This window comes from Tursiops truncatus, chromosome 9 (genome assembly GCF_011762595.2).
Source record: "Tursiops truncatus isolate mTurTru1 chromosome 9, mTurTru1.mat.Y, whole genome shotgun sequence".
Taxonomy (NCBI): domain Eukaryota; kingdom Metazoa; phylum Chordata; class Mammalia; order Artiodactyla; family Delphinidae; genus Tursiops; species Tursiops truncatus.
The window spans coordinates 98306382-98322354 of NC_047042.1; the positions used below are offsets into that span (position 1 = coordinate 98306382).

General features: G+C 43.2%; 1 pseudogene; it reads right to left on the minus strand.

Moving 5' to 3' along the window:
• Positions 1 to 1801: 1801 nt before the first annotated feature.
• On the minus strand, positions 1802 to 15469 carry LOC109549752 (activator of 90 kDa heat shock protein ATPase homolog 2-like; annotated as a pseudogene).
• Between the last annotated feature and the right edge of the window lie 504 nt (positions 15470 to 15973).

Sequence of the window (15973 nt, forward strand, 5' to 3'; positions counted from 1 at the left end):
GAATACCTTTATATTAGAAACAAAAAAATATTTACTGTGTTTGCTGTGAAAGGTTAAGAGTAGAGGCTCTGGAGTCAGACCTCACAGCCTTGAGTTTAGACCCTACCAACTTTTTACTCATTCAGTATTTATTGTGTACCTACTATGTGACTAGTGATTTTCAGTGTGCAATCTTGCATATATTTTTGCTATTTTTTTAAAGATTTATTTATTATATATTTATTTAATTTATTTTTGGCTGCGTTGGGTCTTAGCTGTGGCACACAGGATCTTCACTGAGGCACACGGGATTTTTCATTGTGGTGCGTGGGCTCTTCATTGTAGTGGGCGGGCTTCTCTCCAGTTGGGGTTTGCAGGTTTTCTCTTCTCTTGTTGAGGCACACGAACTCAGTAGTTGTGGCTTGTGCGGGCTTAGTTGCCCCGTGGCATGTGGGATCTTAGTTCCCCCAACCAGGGGTCAAACGTGTGTCCCCTGAATTGTAAGGTGGATTCTTTACCACTGGACCACCAAGGAAGTCCCTATTTTATGCTATTTTAAGTGAATCTTTAAATTTCACTTGAAATTAGAAATTTCAAATTCCTATTGTTCATTGAAAGTATGTAGAATACAATTGATTTTTGTATATTGACCTTGTCTCCTGCAACCTTACTAAACTCACAGCAGTTTTCGTAGCTTTGTTTAGATTCCATTGGATCTCCTACATAAATCATGTCATCTGCAAATAGACAGTCTACTTCCTTTTTGTTACGGATGCCTTTCATTTCTTTTACTTTCCTTATTTCACTGGCCAGAATCTCCAGTACAATGCTGAAGAGAAGTAGTGAGAGAAGATATCCTTGCTTTGTTCTAGATATCAGGGGAAGAATTCAGTCTTTCCCATTATTTGATGTTAGCTATAGGTTTGTAGCAGATGCACTTTTGAGGTTGAGGAGGTTCCCTTCTAATTCATAGTTTTCTGAGAGATTTTTTTTTTAAATCATGAATACATCATATTGTTTTTCTTTTTTAGTTTGTTCATATAGATTAATATATTGATTGGTTTTCAAAAGTTAAACCAACCTTGCATTCCTGAGACAACCTGCACTTGGTCATGATGTATTATTATTTTTATATATTGTTGGATTTGATTTACCAAAATTTTATTAAGTTTATATATCTATGTATAAAAATATTGGTCTTTAATTTTCTTGTTATATTTTTATCTGGCTTTGATAAATCAGTAATGCTGGCCTCACAGAATGAGTTGGGAAGTATTCTCTCTTTCTCAGTTTTCTGGAATAGTTTACCAATTCACTAGAGAATTGGTAAAGTTCTCTAGTGAAATTTTCTTTGTGGGAAAGATCTTAACTATAAATTCAATTTCTTTAATAAATACTAAGGCTATTCAGTTTATTTCTTCTCAAGGGAGCTTTGGTAATTAGTGGGTATTTGTCCATTTCACATAAGTTGTCAAATTTATTGTCATAAAGTTGTTAATAATATTCTTTTTTATGTTTTAAATAACTGTAGAACCTGTAGTGAGGTCACTTCTCTTACTGCTGATATTGATAAATTTTTAAAAATAAATTTTATTTATTTATTTATTTAGGCTGCATTGGGTCTTCGTTGCTGCATGCAGGCTTTCTCTAGTTGCTGCGAGTGGGGGCTACTCTTTTTTTTTTTTTTTTTCTTTTGGTACGTGGGCCTCTCACTGTTGTGGCCCCTCCCGTTGCGGAGCACAGGCTCCGGACGCGCAGGCCCAGCGGCCATGGCTCACGGGCCCAGTCGCTCCACGGCATGTGGGATCCTCCCAGACTGGGCACGAACCCACGTCCCCTGCATCGGCAGGCAGACCCTCAACCACTGCGCCAACAGGGAAGCCCCGGGGGCTACTCTTCCTTGCGGTGCATGGGCTTCTCATTGCGGTGGCTTCTCCTGTTGCAGAGCACAGGCTCTAGGCACGCAGGCTTCAGTAGTTGCAGCACACAGGCTCAGTAGATGTGGCTCGCAGGCTCTAGAGCACAGGCTCAGTGGTTGTGGCGCACGGGCTCAGTTGCTCTGCAGCATGTGGATCTTCCCGTATCAGGGCTCGAACACGTGTCCCCTGCATTGGCAAGTGGATTCTTAACCACTGTGCCACCAGGGATGTCCCTTCTGATTACTTTAGGTTTCACTTACTCTTTTTTCCCCTAGTTTCTTAAAATGGAAGCTGAGGTAATTGATTTGTGACCTTTCTTATCTTCTAATGTAGGTATAAACTTCCCCCTAAGTGTGGCTTTATATCTTGAATTAGACAGGTGGAGACGGTGGATATAGGGAAGTCCATGCAAAGAATTGGAACATGAAGGATGGAAAACATAATATAGCTTGAATCTATAGTGAGAGATATTCTATGTAAGCGAGGCCCATGCAAATAACCGAAACATGGAGAATTTGGAGAAAGGCAGGTTATTTAGTAAACCTGAGATATAGTGGGAGGAGGTGCAACAGGGATGAAGCTGGAGGCAGGGGTCCAGAAAATAAAAGCCTTTAGCCTGAGGGCAATAAGAAGTCAGTGAAAAATCTTAAGTCGGGGAGTGGCATGGAATTATTTGCATTTTATAAAGATCACTCTGGTGGGCATGTGGCAGTGGAAGTTGACTGGAGTCAGGAACACTGGATAGGAGATGGTCTATCCATGAGGAGATGGTCTCGTGCTAATCCAGGTGAGAGGTGGTGGTGGTAGCGGGGATGAAGCAACGTAGGAATATTAAAGTAATAATAAGGAACTAGAATCAGTGTACAAATTGGTGATTGACCAAGACATATGGGGAAGAGGAATGAAGGGTCAGCAGGGCAGCTAGTAGTGCCTTTCAATGAGATGGGGAACAGATAAGGAGGAACATGTTACTGTCAGGCAGGGACGAGAGGAGGAGTGAAGCCGGGAATGATTTCAGTTTGGGGTGTGTTGAGTTTATGATGCCTGTGAAGCATCCAAGAAGAGAGCTACAGTAGGCAGATGTAAACGTGGGTTTTGAGCTTAGGAGAAATGCCAGTATGTGATGGGTAAGTGAGGTGTGAGTGGATGAAATCACCCATGGAGAGGATGTTGAGTGAGAAGAAAGTAGAGGATGAAAGTTTGGAAAGCAACATTTTAGGGATTGTCAGAGGATACAAGAGAAGTAAGAGTGATCACCTTGCTGCAATGAGAAGAATTTCATGGAAGAGAGAACAAGAAGACAAGGAACAACAACAATATATATTAGATTTATCAACAGAGAATAATATGCACTTTCCATGAGGTACCTAAAAAGGTTTTTTTTATTGTCAAAAAGAGTTTAGGGCTTCCCTGGTGGCGCAGTGGTTGAGAGTCCGCCTGCCGATGCAGGGGACACAGGTTCGTGCCCCGGTCCGGGAAGATCCCACATGCCGCGGAGCGGCTGGGCCCGTGAGCCATGGCCGCTGAGCCTGCGCGTCCGGAGCCTGTGCTCCGCAATGGGAGAGGCCACAACAGTGAGAGGCCCGCGTCACAAAAAACAAAACAAAAAAAAAAAAAAGAAAGGCCTCATCTTACAGGCTGGAATCACAGAATTCTACATGCTGCCACTATGACAAGAAGACTTAAGAAAAGCAATTCATGTAATCTCAGTGCACACACTCAAATGTCAGTGCTCCAACTCTTTCTTACCCTGAAACAGCCACACTTTGATGCTCTTCAAATCCAAGCCTCCCGGCACGGGGGTAACTGCCCTTTCTGTCTTCTCCCTTTCCCCTCTGTCCTGGAAGAGTGAGCAGCTCTTGTCCCATTTCAATCTGGGATATTGAGCCTGGTTTGGGAACAGTGTGTTTTCTCACCTCGAAAGGTCACAATGCGGTGGATTGGTTGCCTTCAGCTTTGTGTCTGAAAGCACGTCCAGGGGCGCCAAAGTTCCCATATTTCACTAAAGGCACAAGACACTGGGAGAGAGAAAATCAAAACAAAACCCAAAAAACCTGAGGACCCTTCAATGCCAGGAAGGGGAAATAAAACCATCCACACTCCAGCACTGTAAGCTTTACTTGGAACTGGGGCACCCATCTTACCACACTTCTCACATGACTAAAAAGCCCAGTGAGGTGTCTGTTTTCTGGTAGTAGCAGAAACAGTACTCCAGGAGAAACAATGTCAGGAATATTGCAGGGAAGAGTTCTCATCGGCATCTAACCCAAACGATAGGGCTGGGCTGCTCAGAACCAAAAGGCTGTTCCAACTGCTCTCTAAGGGCCTGGACAACATGGTCCAAGAAAACAGCAGAGCAGGTGACTGGTTGTAGTTTAGGAAGCAGATGCCCGAAGACAGTGGGGAACCTGGCACATGGTCCAGGAGGGGGGCGGCTGGAGGGCTAGAGCTGTCCCACGTGTTAGTGTTCTTTTTTCTATTCTGTTATAAATTCATGGATTTAATCCAGTATAAATTAAGAGTATTTGTTTTCTTTTTTTAAAGGAATGATAGAGGGAAGTGGTAAATGTTACCACTTGTTACCAAATGTTACCAAATGTTTTTCTGCTTACAAAAAGTAATGCCCTTATAAAATCTTCTCAGCTGCAGTAAACCTTTTATTTCTTCAAAATGCTGCTTCCGCCAACAGAATTTGAGTTTCTCTTCTTCACAGGCAGGAGCTCCTTCACGGTCCAATTGTAGTTCCGTCTGCCCTAGAGTAGGCACAAAAGTCAGTGCAACTAGTGCCTAGTGTTCTGGCCAGTTCCTGCATCTCCATTTCAGGATGACCTTTTTATTTGTTAACAATTCTATATATTTACCGGTGATGTTCCCATCAAACATTTGGAGTTTCCCTCCCTTTTCAGCTTCTAATACAGCAGGAGATTTAGAAAATTTTTGTACCAAATCTTTCACAGTGAAGATTCTGTACAGCTGCTCGATAGCTGTGTCAAACAGTCCCGTCATGTGCAGTGCCATGGTGGGAATCCTTACACCCAGTGCCACTGGAGAGGAGGCCTGAATCTGCAAGGTATTCTCACTCAGTTTCCTTTTAACAGTCAATTCCTGGGTTGCCATAGCTTTGGTTTGTAAAATCATTCCCATTGTGAATTCCGACTTAAGTGCCTTCAGGTAATCTCCAAGGGCTTCCCTGACCTTGGCGGTGTCTGCAGTTTTCATAAGATCTTTCAAGTATATCCCCATCTCCTTTCTTTTTACTCACGTTCACTTCAGTGTCATCTACTTCATTTTCTTAAGACAGGTTGGGTATTTCAATCAACCCCTTGTGCTTCGCACCAGCTTCTTTAATTACACCTTTCCAGCCCGATGTGATGTTCCACTCATAGAGGAAAATCAGCTTTCCTTTGCCGCGGCTGCAGGAAGCCTCACCTTCCACCTGCCTCAGCTCACTGATCTCGCAACCGGCAGCCTCATTCTCCACAGTGGTGCCCGCCAGGAGCTCACAGAGCTTCCCCTTGGACCAGCTGGTGGCATCCCACTCTGTCAAGCCCTGGCTCACTGCCACGTCCCTGAACCTGCTTCTCCTCTTGTTCCCCTCCTGGCTTCCCTCTGTAGGACTGTGGGCAACATCTCCTATCATCCAAGGGCTGGATGTTCTCAACATGTGTTAGTCTTAATTACCTCCTTCCAATGACTGGAATCTGCCTTCTATCATAAACCACACATGAAGCCCTTTCATCGAAAACATGCATTGCTTTCCTCCTTGGTTCTCATTAGACTGTCTAACCTGCACTTTAATCAACTTCAAGTTTACCTCTTGGGCAGGTGCAACCTGCTTCTCATTGGTCAAGACTGAGTTGAGGTGCCGTTTCTCTGGGACAACTTCCCTGACCCCTTGAATGTGGGTTAAGTGCCCTTCCTGGGTGCTGTCCTCACGCGTCTGCTTTCCCTCTCGCCTGGCGTTTATTCCACTTTCCTATATCTGCCCATTATTCGTCTTTCTCTCCATTTCACTGTGAGCTTCTCGAGGGCAGGGACAATACCCGGCCACATCGACGTTTGCTGAATGACTGGGACTGCCCTTCCTCCTGGTGCTGCCCTTGGGTTGGGTGTGCTTTCCAAACCCCAGCCCATGGCCATCTGCAATTGGCTGTTGATGTTTATGATCTTAGTAAATTACTCCTAATTTTATAGCATTAGAATCACTTTTATTTAAATGACTTTCAGATCTGTACTAGATTCAGTTTGGGGGTTGATTTCAGTCCTATATCCGCTCACATATTAAATTTATCACCTCTGTTGATCTTTTTCACTTCTACACTGATTCATTTTGTCAACTAAACCATTTCCATTAATAGTGTCACCACCTTTTGCTTCCCTTCTCCTCTTTCTTTTCCTTCCTCTTTCTCCTCCCTTCCTTTCCTGAACAATTCAGTTCCAAAATCATTAAGTAGAGCTGAGTAAGGTAAGCATCTACAGCAGGTGGGGATGGGAGGGGGTGGGGTGGCCCAGAGCAGGATGTCAGAGCCCCACTGGGGCTCTGCTCAGGGGAAGGGGTGGCAGTGGCCCCATGAGGTGGCTTACTCACAGGAGGACTGATCAGATAAATAAATATATTACAGATAATGGGAGCAAAGCTCACTCTTGGAGATGAGAATTACCGATATGGGAAGGGACAAAACTAGAACGGACACTGGTGTGGTAGTGGTATTGGTGTGGAATCATTCGTAAAAATAGATGTGGAAATAAGTGTAAATGTAAACATGTGTACGTGTTATATGTATGTATGTCCTAGCTCTGTCCACTGAGAGGGTCTGGGAGTAGCAATCCTCAAATAGCAATGGGCACAACTAGTGCCGGATCTTGGCTTCTAACCCACTCTCCGTTACAAGGAACCAGGGGTCCTGGGAGAAATGATCAACTGCAGTGCTGGAACAGGGTAAATAGAAGACACACCTGTGACAGAGATAGCAAGGAAGTTGCTCAAGAATGATGAGAACAAGTCAAAAGGACACAGAAGCCTGTGTAAGGGGGCTTCCACTGGCCAAATTTAGGACAATGAGAGCCTCAAAATAAATACTTATAGAATTATAACCCACTGGACAAAATAGGAATAAAAATAGGAAACTATTATGAGTCCATACAGATATAAAATATGTGGCTAAACGAATGGAAAATTTGATGAGGAATGGGATATTTACATGACTTCAAAGTACCTTCCCACAAAATCATGAACTACTTGTTAATTACAGAGGGGGGAAGTCTGGCAGACACTACCTTAAGTGATCACCATGAACATCCTCAGTAATGGAACGAATTGAAATCATGCGCCACCCGATAAGATGCAGTGAGATAAACACAGCATCACATCTTGGCTAACCCTCTGAAGGCAAATAAACTGAGCCTACTCATGAAGACACATCAGGTACAGCCGGATTGAGGGACATTCTACAAAATAACTGCCCTGTAACCTTGAAAAGTATCAAGGTCTTGACAGCCTAAGACTGTCTCTTTTTTTTTTTAGAAACATATTGAGGGCTGAAAACAAGCAAGCAGCAACATCTGAATTTTTTTCTCCCTACCAAGTCCCTAATGCTTCATATTAGTATGTACACGGTCTGAGTCCCAAGACAGAAGAGGTGACAGTTACTACCTAACAAAGACTGTCACCTTCTCAGCCCGGACAATCATCACTCCTCCCCCATTCTTTTTCTGTGCAGCCAATTTCATGCCTTAGGATCTGTTACTCACAAACCCTCATTCTGTTAACAATTTCTGTGTCTCTTAGGACTCTGTTTTGTAAGAGGAAATGCAATTCCAAAACATTTTAAACAGTAAGAAAATGTTACTGGTTCACATACGTGAAGAGTCGGGTAGGATAAGTTCAGGGACCACTTAATGCGGGGTTCAAACAATGTTACCAGGACAAGGTTTCGCTTCCATGTGCTGGTTCAGCATTTCTTAGGGCTGCATCCTTCCTCATTCATATCCATCAGGAAGGAGGGTGTTTTTTTCCCCTGTGTAAGTCATTCTCATAGAATAAGGAAGTTATGACATAATTTTCAAATGGCACAAGTACAGGTAGTTTTCTTCTCTCATAGGTGGCATTTTCTACTACCTTTCAACATCAGCACTGTCAGCATGAAAACTCTAAGGGCATGATTTTCTATCCAGTGACGCTTTCACCACTGTGTGGACGACTCACTGAATGCTGAATCTCCAACTGCAAAAGTGACTTAAATATAAGTATCTGTGACTTTAAAAGACGCTGGATGGGTACATCAAGTTTGCTGTCTCGTTAAAGGCTGACCAAGTAGCAAACAGAAAGTATGGATGACCTGCTGAGACTTGCTTAGCCTTTGATTTCATGAATTACTCTCAAATTTTCAACAAAAACGTCTCATGCCTAGAGAGAGCAGCCTCATGCATACGCCTCATCCCATGCATGTAAAGCATGCACCACGAGCGTTCGTTCTGACGCTTATCCGGATTCTCCTACTCCTGGGCTCAGAAACAGATGACCACGTCATCAAAGGGCACTGCCATCTGGACCCCCAAACGCATTTCCTTCTGTCTCAGGATGGCTTCACACTTCTCATCAGTAATGTTTAAAAGCCTTCTCTACCTTTGTTCGTATCACGCGAGAAGTTACGACACGGATCTTGAAAAGCCAGACTTTTCAATATGTAAAATGGGCAAGGTTTGGATGATACAATTCCAAGAAGAGCTTGTGATGGTTTTGCTGGTCCTCTTTCCAAAACAACAGTTGCTGCAAACAAAGCGAATTTATACCCTGATAAAGGTGGAATACTGAATGTACAGGCCCTTGTTTTACAGGAACAGTGGGGGGATGGGGGGAACTCATAAAGAAGTCAGTCATTGGAACTGCCACAGACACTCATTTCTAACTGGAGAAACTTGACCTGAAACAAAGAGTTTGATTCAATTAAAAGGACATTTGAGGGAATTCCCTGGCAGTCCGGTGGTTAGGACTCAGCTCTCTCACTGCCAGGGGCCCAGGTTCTATCCATGGGTGGGGAATTAAGATCCTACAAGCCACGTGACGCTGTCAAAAATAAAAATAAAATAAAAAGCCATTTGAGCACATAGCATAAGACACAGTCACGTAACTACCTACCATAGGACACAGTCATTTAAATGTGTTAAAATACTGTGTGATAAAGTATGCATAGAACTGTCTTCAGCATTTCCTGTGAGATATCTTTAAACCCATTCATGTGTTTTTAAGAAATACAGAAAGTTGCATTTACAGAGACTTCTACAATTGGTAGTTCGACTCCACTGAAATGAAATTTAAACTGAAAACTATTTGCCCCAAGATCATGTTACAAATGTCAGAAAGAAATGATAAATCATCAGTGATCTTTTTCAAGACCATTTGCACCAGAAAAACAAACCACTTTCTGTAGAAGATGACAAATGGGAATAAGGAAAATGCCCTATAGCTTCCTGATAACTTGGAAAATGTAAAACAGAAGCTTGATTAAGCAGCCACAACCCAAGAGAAACAATACTGTATTAATATTTTTTGAAGAAGTTCCAATAAATATGTTGAAAGAAAGGAGGGAGAGCATAGAACTGGAACTCAAGAAACCTAGGCTGTATTCTCAGTCACTAGCTATATGACCTGGAGCAAGTCACTTCAACCTCTCTGTAACTCACTTTACTCATCTATAAAGTGAGGGAGTTGGATTATGATCCCTAAAGATTTTATTCTGAATACCATTTTGTGTGTGTGTGTTAGGGAAAAGGCAGTAAGAAATTAATTGTCATATTTCTTGGGAAACATTGTTTCAATTTAAGCTAAGTATCAGGAAACTGAGTTACTGTCACCCCTGAGAATCTCTGAAAGACTTGAAACTAAAATAAGAGTTGCAACCGTCATCATCATTTTCTAAAAAACTACATGTTGAAGTGACAGTCCCTATCATTGCAATTTAGTATTATACTCTATGTTCCCCTATGGGACTCCTTTCCTTTTCTCAGCCGTAATTCCCTGTTCTTTCTTCCACTCTGTACCTTACTAACAGTACTCCCAGCACACAAGCTGAGCTTCAGAGAAACAGCAACACTCAGAAAGCCCTGGGCTGACTGTAAAATCAGTGGCTATGTGTACATCTCTTTCATTCGTTAATTCATTGATTCAACAAGTGTTTGTAGAGCGCCCACTGTGGAAACACACTGCATGGGTAACAAAGATTAAAAAAAAAAAAAAAAATCAGTCCCTGCTTCGAGGAACTTAGTAACCACGGCTGAAAGCACGGATTTCCCTGCACGGCCCCCTCTGGACTCCAACGCGCGAGCTCGGGTTAGACTGCTGGGCTAGGGCTGCAGATTTCACAGTCAGTCCGAGGATCCCGGACCGCGTCTCCTCCAGGCCCGGCTCCCGCCCGAGCAGGCTTTTCTTCCTGCCACCGCGGACCGCCCCTTCTGCCGGGCCGAGATGTCACCGCTGACACTTGCAGAGTCTGCGTAGCCCGAGACCCGGGGCGCGGCCGCTGAGCCCGCCCCCGGGATGGTCCCCGGCCGGATTCCAGGCGTCGGTTGGGCGCGGTCTACCCTTTTCAAATGCCGCGCTGGTGCCGCGGCGGACGACCAAACGATCTTACCGACCGCTCGGGGGTGGCGCCTGCGCCGGTCAGCCCCGCTCCGCGGGGGCCGTTGCCATGGGGACACGCAAAGCACCCTGGGAACGTTGTCTTTCTGGCGCGGGGACTGGGCTCCTACCGCGCCGCCTGCAGGCAGGAGGAGCCAAGAGTCTCCAGAGGCAGGTCATAGCGCTGCGCGTCCGGTCCATATCTCCCAGGCTCTGGGAGGACTGCAATTTAAACTCTGCTCCCCCCGACCCCTTGGTTTTTTTTAATGGCTACGTCACATCTTAGGTGTGGCACACGGGATCTTTGTTGGGGCATGTGGCCTCTCGTTGAGGCATGTGGGCTCTTCGTTATGGTGCGCGGTCTCCTCTCTAGTTGTGGCCTGTGGGTTTTCTCTTCTCTAGTTGTGGCACGCTGGCTCCAGGGCGTGTGGGCTCTGTAGTTGTGGCACGCGGACTCTCTAGTTGAGGCACGCGAGCTCAGTAGTTATGGTGCGGAGGATTCGTTGCCCCCTGGCATGTGGGATCCCAGTTCCCCGACCAGGGATCGAACCGGAGTCCCCTGCATTGGAAGGCGTATTCCTTACCACTGGACCACTAGGGAAATCCCGCCCCTTCCTCTTTTGGGGGTTACACAAGGTTGGACCTAAAATTGATGGGCATATAAATCAGGGAATTGGATCATGTGTAAGGTTGCCTTTTTCTGCCTGAATTTTTGGTACACCAAACTTCTCGACAGTGAAAAAACTTAATAGTCAATCTCATAAAGATGTGGGAATTGTTATTAGAGCCATCTTGCAGAAAGTTCTGAAGGCTGTTCCACCTATCAGAAGGCAAAGCAGAGTTATACAGATTTTTGAGACAAAGGGTTATATATCAAAGTACCGTATTGACAGTTTACATAGTCCAACGAGGCAAGTAGTGGGTTATTGTGACCTCTTACAGGATTGAGAAAGGAACATTAACTCCTAAGGAGTTAACCTGCTGGTGCCAGGAGGAAATTGGGTGAGGTTTTTTTGGCGAGTAGGCATTCCTGTGTCTTCTAAGGGGATATAGTTAATGTCTACGTAATGCAGATGCACAGTGCACACTAAAAGGGAGACGGTAGTGGTTCAAAGGGACAGAGTCCCTCTCCTCCTCTTTTCCTATCCTCCAGTTACTGTGGGAAAAATGTCCCTCCCTCATCAAAAGCCAATTCCTCCACTTCCTCTATTATCTTTCCTCTCGACATCAATTTCCTCCTCTTTCAGAATCCTCCTCCATTAGCATGCAAACATGCTCCATTATCAATAACTTTTCCTGCTACTGCCAAATTCTCTTTTCCCCTTCATGACCAAACTTCTTTCAAACTTGAGTTTTCTGTGTAGCCTGTCTCCAATTCCTTATTCACACTCCTGCACCAATCAACCAAGTTTTGCCTTTCTGCCCCAACGGCTCCCAATGAAACTGTTCTTGATTAGGTTAACATTTATCTCAATGTTGCCAATTCTACTGGCCACTTCCCTGTTCTCATTGTACTCCTTAGCAGCAGACCTGCTTCTTGGAATACTCTCCTTGCTTGGCTAGTGAGACACCATGTTCTCATGGGATCCCTCTCACCTCACTGTTCTCTCCTTTTTGGTCTCTTCTGCTTCTTCAAATCTGTTGACCCTCAAATTATTGGGGGTTTTGACCAGGAAAATGACATGACCTAACTTTTATTTTTAAAGGATCACTCTGGCTGCTCTCTGGAGAACAGACTGTGGGTAGGCAATGGTGGAAACAGGAAGATCAGTGAGGAGGCTATTGAAATAATCAGGCACCAGGTGATGGCAGCTTGAGCCAGGTTGTCTTAGAGGAGGTGGTAAGAAGACTTAAGAGTCTAGATTTATTTTGAAGATGGAACTCTCAGGACATGTTGATGGATTAGGTGAGATTTTTGAGAGAGAGAGAAGTCAAAGAAAGTATCAAGATTTTTTACCTAAGAAACTAGAAGGTGGAGTTTCCATTTGCTGAGATGGAAAGGACTACAGAAGGAACAGGATAAGGGAGGAAAATTATAAGTTTGGTTTTGGAAATGTTGAATTTGAGAAGTCTATTAGACATCCAAGTGGATGTGGTGAGAAGCTATCCTTTTATTCCCTTGATACACCACACAGGCATAATAGAAACTGTTGCCTCTCCCTCAACAACTTATTTTAAGTGTTTGGTGAGTACATCCTTTTCTGTACTTTTTACCAGGTGACTCTCATCAGGATATAATCATACTGGTTTCCGGGGGGGGGGGTGTTATTCTCATAGAGTGGGGTCACAGATAAAAAACCCTCTAGTTTCCATGAGAGTGATTGGTTTGTTCCTAACTTATTTTAAAACTTCTGGTGATAAACTCCCCTTTGTCAATTATAACTAAAAGTTTCTGGATTTTTAGTTAATAACTCCAAGCTTCACATTTTAGGGTGATGGAAACCTCCCCCCAGAAGCTATCTTGGTCAAGAGTGAAGTAGTGAATTACGTTCAGTCAGAAAGAAGATTCTATTTTATTCCTAAATAATCTCTTTGTCCCTAAAATCATAAAGGGTTTCCATTCATTCCGATGGCTTTTCTTCCCTATTTTAAAAAAGAATCCTTTCATTAATCTTTTGGTCTTTTCCAAGATGCTGCTAATAATCTCCCTCTGCCTATGTGATTTTTTACACTGAATACTTGTGGTTTTCTCTGTTCTCTTTCTCTGTAATCTTCCCTCCCTGGTTTAGGTAACTGCTGGTTTTGTTTGTTTAAGCAGTTAGTATTTCTTATCCACAGAACATGCATTTCCTGGATTTCCAATTAAGTGTGATGGAGGGATCACTCAGAAGACCCGCACGGTCTCAGCCCTGCCACTAACTAGGTATGAGATTGTGGATGAGACACTTACTGTGGCTTTGGTTTCCTTCTCTGTAATATTAGAGACTGGAATTTTAAAACTCTAAAATTCTAAAAAGAATTAAAAGGAGTGTCCAGCCCTCCTTTAGGACTGAGTTTTGTATTTTATTTTTATATTACTACTTTTTAAAATTTCAGAGTTTCCTTGTAATCACATACATTTTTATATAGATGCATAATCACACATGAGGGGCTTTTTGGTGTACTTTCCCCCCTTTATTTGCTTCTTTCTCCCACTCTCTTCCCCTCCTACCTTTATGTCATATATGTATGTATGATTAAGATAATATGTATAGATATGCATTTTTTTCTATAGAAAAATGGGCAGAGGCTAGTATTTGCACAATTCATTTTCTCCCATTTACTCTTATTTTCTATCTGTTGAAACTTGGTTCTGTTTCCTCTGAGATTTCTTTAATACTACTAGGAGATTTTGTTTTGTTTTATTTTGGGTTTTTTATTTGGGCTGTGCTGCACAGCTTGCGGGATCTTAATTCCCTGACCAGGGGTTGAACCCCGGGGCCCTGGCAGTGAAAGTGCCGAGTCCTAGCCACAGGACTGCCAGGGAATTCCTGAGATGTTTTTATTTTAGCAGTCACTTTTTTTTAAACTTCCTAGAATTTGCTTTTCAGATGCTTCCTTTTTCATAACATTATGTTCTTGTTTTATAGTAAGCGTTATATTTTTCTGAATATTTTTATTAGAGATTTTAAAATATAGCTTTTATTTCCTGAATTAGCTATGGTTTGTCTGACGTACTTTTTTTCTTGCTTGTCTTGGTCTTTCTCTTTCATGTAAAAGTTTTTTCCAAATGTTTGATAATCTTGCCTGTCCATATTTGAGAATGCAACAGTAGACAAGTCAATTAGGATCTTTGTGTCCATGGGTGGGTCTTGTATGACAGTTTACTCCAACGTGACTGATTGCTTAGGAGTCATGCTAGAATGAGGAGGGCTTTTATCTCAGACAATATCCATATTGTTCTAGTTATCCCCAGATGCTTTGTTCCTTTCCTTTTTTCCCTTACAAGGTAAATACCTAGCTGCCAGACACACTTCCTGCTTCTGGTGTTGGTAGTAGTAGGGATGGAGTGGGGCTGGACTATTCACTGTAATAGACTTTCAGTTAATGCCCTGGTTTCCAGACTCCATCCTGCCTGGCTCCCCAGGCTGAGCTTCTTCTGAGCAAATCAATAGTCCCCTCAGCTCAGTCCTGTGATCCTCTTCATTAGATACCATTCTTTAATAACTTTCTGAAATCTATTGAAATTTCTCATCTGGTGATGGTCTCCTCGGAATTCTGTTCTTTATTGTGGATTTACAGCCTTTGAAGAAAAATCCCTTTACTATAATTTCAATGGGATACTGAGAGGCAGAAGACAAACATAAGCGTGTGCTTAATTCCTATCTTGAATCAAGACAGTAACTGGACTTTTGTGAATAGGGTCATTTTTCTTACTTGTAGTAGTTACCTAGCTGATTCTCTTGGATGTTCCAGGTACACAGTAATATGATATATTCTATAATGTTAAATAATGGCTCAGCAGAGACCTTGTCTTCTTGACTTAAATGGATTTTTTTTTAAACCATTCTGTCCCTTTAATATGATCTTCACTGTTGCGCCAATCAGAGTTCTTATTCCTTTGTAGGTGACAGGATACTTTTTTTTTTTCCTTCTTATTTTTGGAAGTTCAGGGATTTCACCAGGATATCTCAGCAGTGATATTTTTTTTTTAGGAATTTTGGGCAGGAAAGGAAGAGAAGTTTTAGGAACCTGTGCTTATAATACCTTCCTTCCCAGAAATCCCTCTACTTGTTAAACACCACTCTGGTATCTTTTTCATTTGTAGCGTGGGCAGCCTAGGGTACTGGGGTTTAGTTGGGTTGTGCCCTTTTTCTCAACTTCCTCCAAAACCCTTCCAGTTTCTAACAAAATTCAAACACTCTGGATCTTTTACTATCTCTGAGATCCTCCAATTATAACAGGAAATATGTGAGAACACCGAGCTAGAGGCCCTAGCCTTCAGTCTCCCTCAAAGCCTCTACATGATTCATTGCCACATCCTCCTCCTCCCCTCCCCCAGCACAGGCCCCCTTCTCCTCCCCCTCCCCCACTACGGACCCTGCTCCTCCTCGCCCTCCTGCTCCCTCACCATAGGCCCTAGTCTGCAGCAGGGGCCACGGCTCCTTCTTTCCTCACGCACTGTAAGGTCAACTGCCTCGTGAACACAGCAGACATAGCCATGTGTGTCTAATGATTATAAACCTGCCTAAATCATATCACCTCTTAATATCATCAGTCACCTCTGTTAGTGTCCTATCACATGAGACAAAGGGTGCTCTAAAACCACTTAAAGATTTATTCTGACTTAAAGTTCTGTTTTGTCACCTAAAACTGAGGGCGTTCATCCCCTGATATTCTGTCTTAGACTAAGGGCTACTTGGCTGGAGCCAGGACTATTCTTCAGTAATATTTTCCAGAATGAGTCCTGTAGAACTCTACTGATGTCCACAAGATCATAGTGGGGTTTTTTTTGGGGAAAAAAAAAGACAGAAAGGAA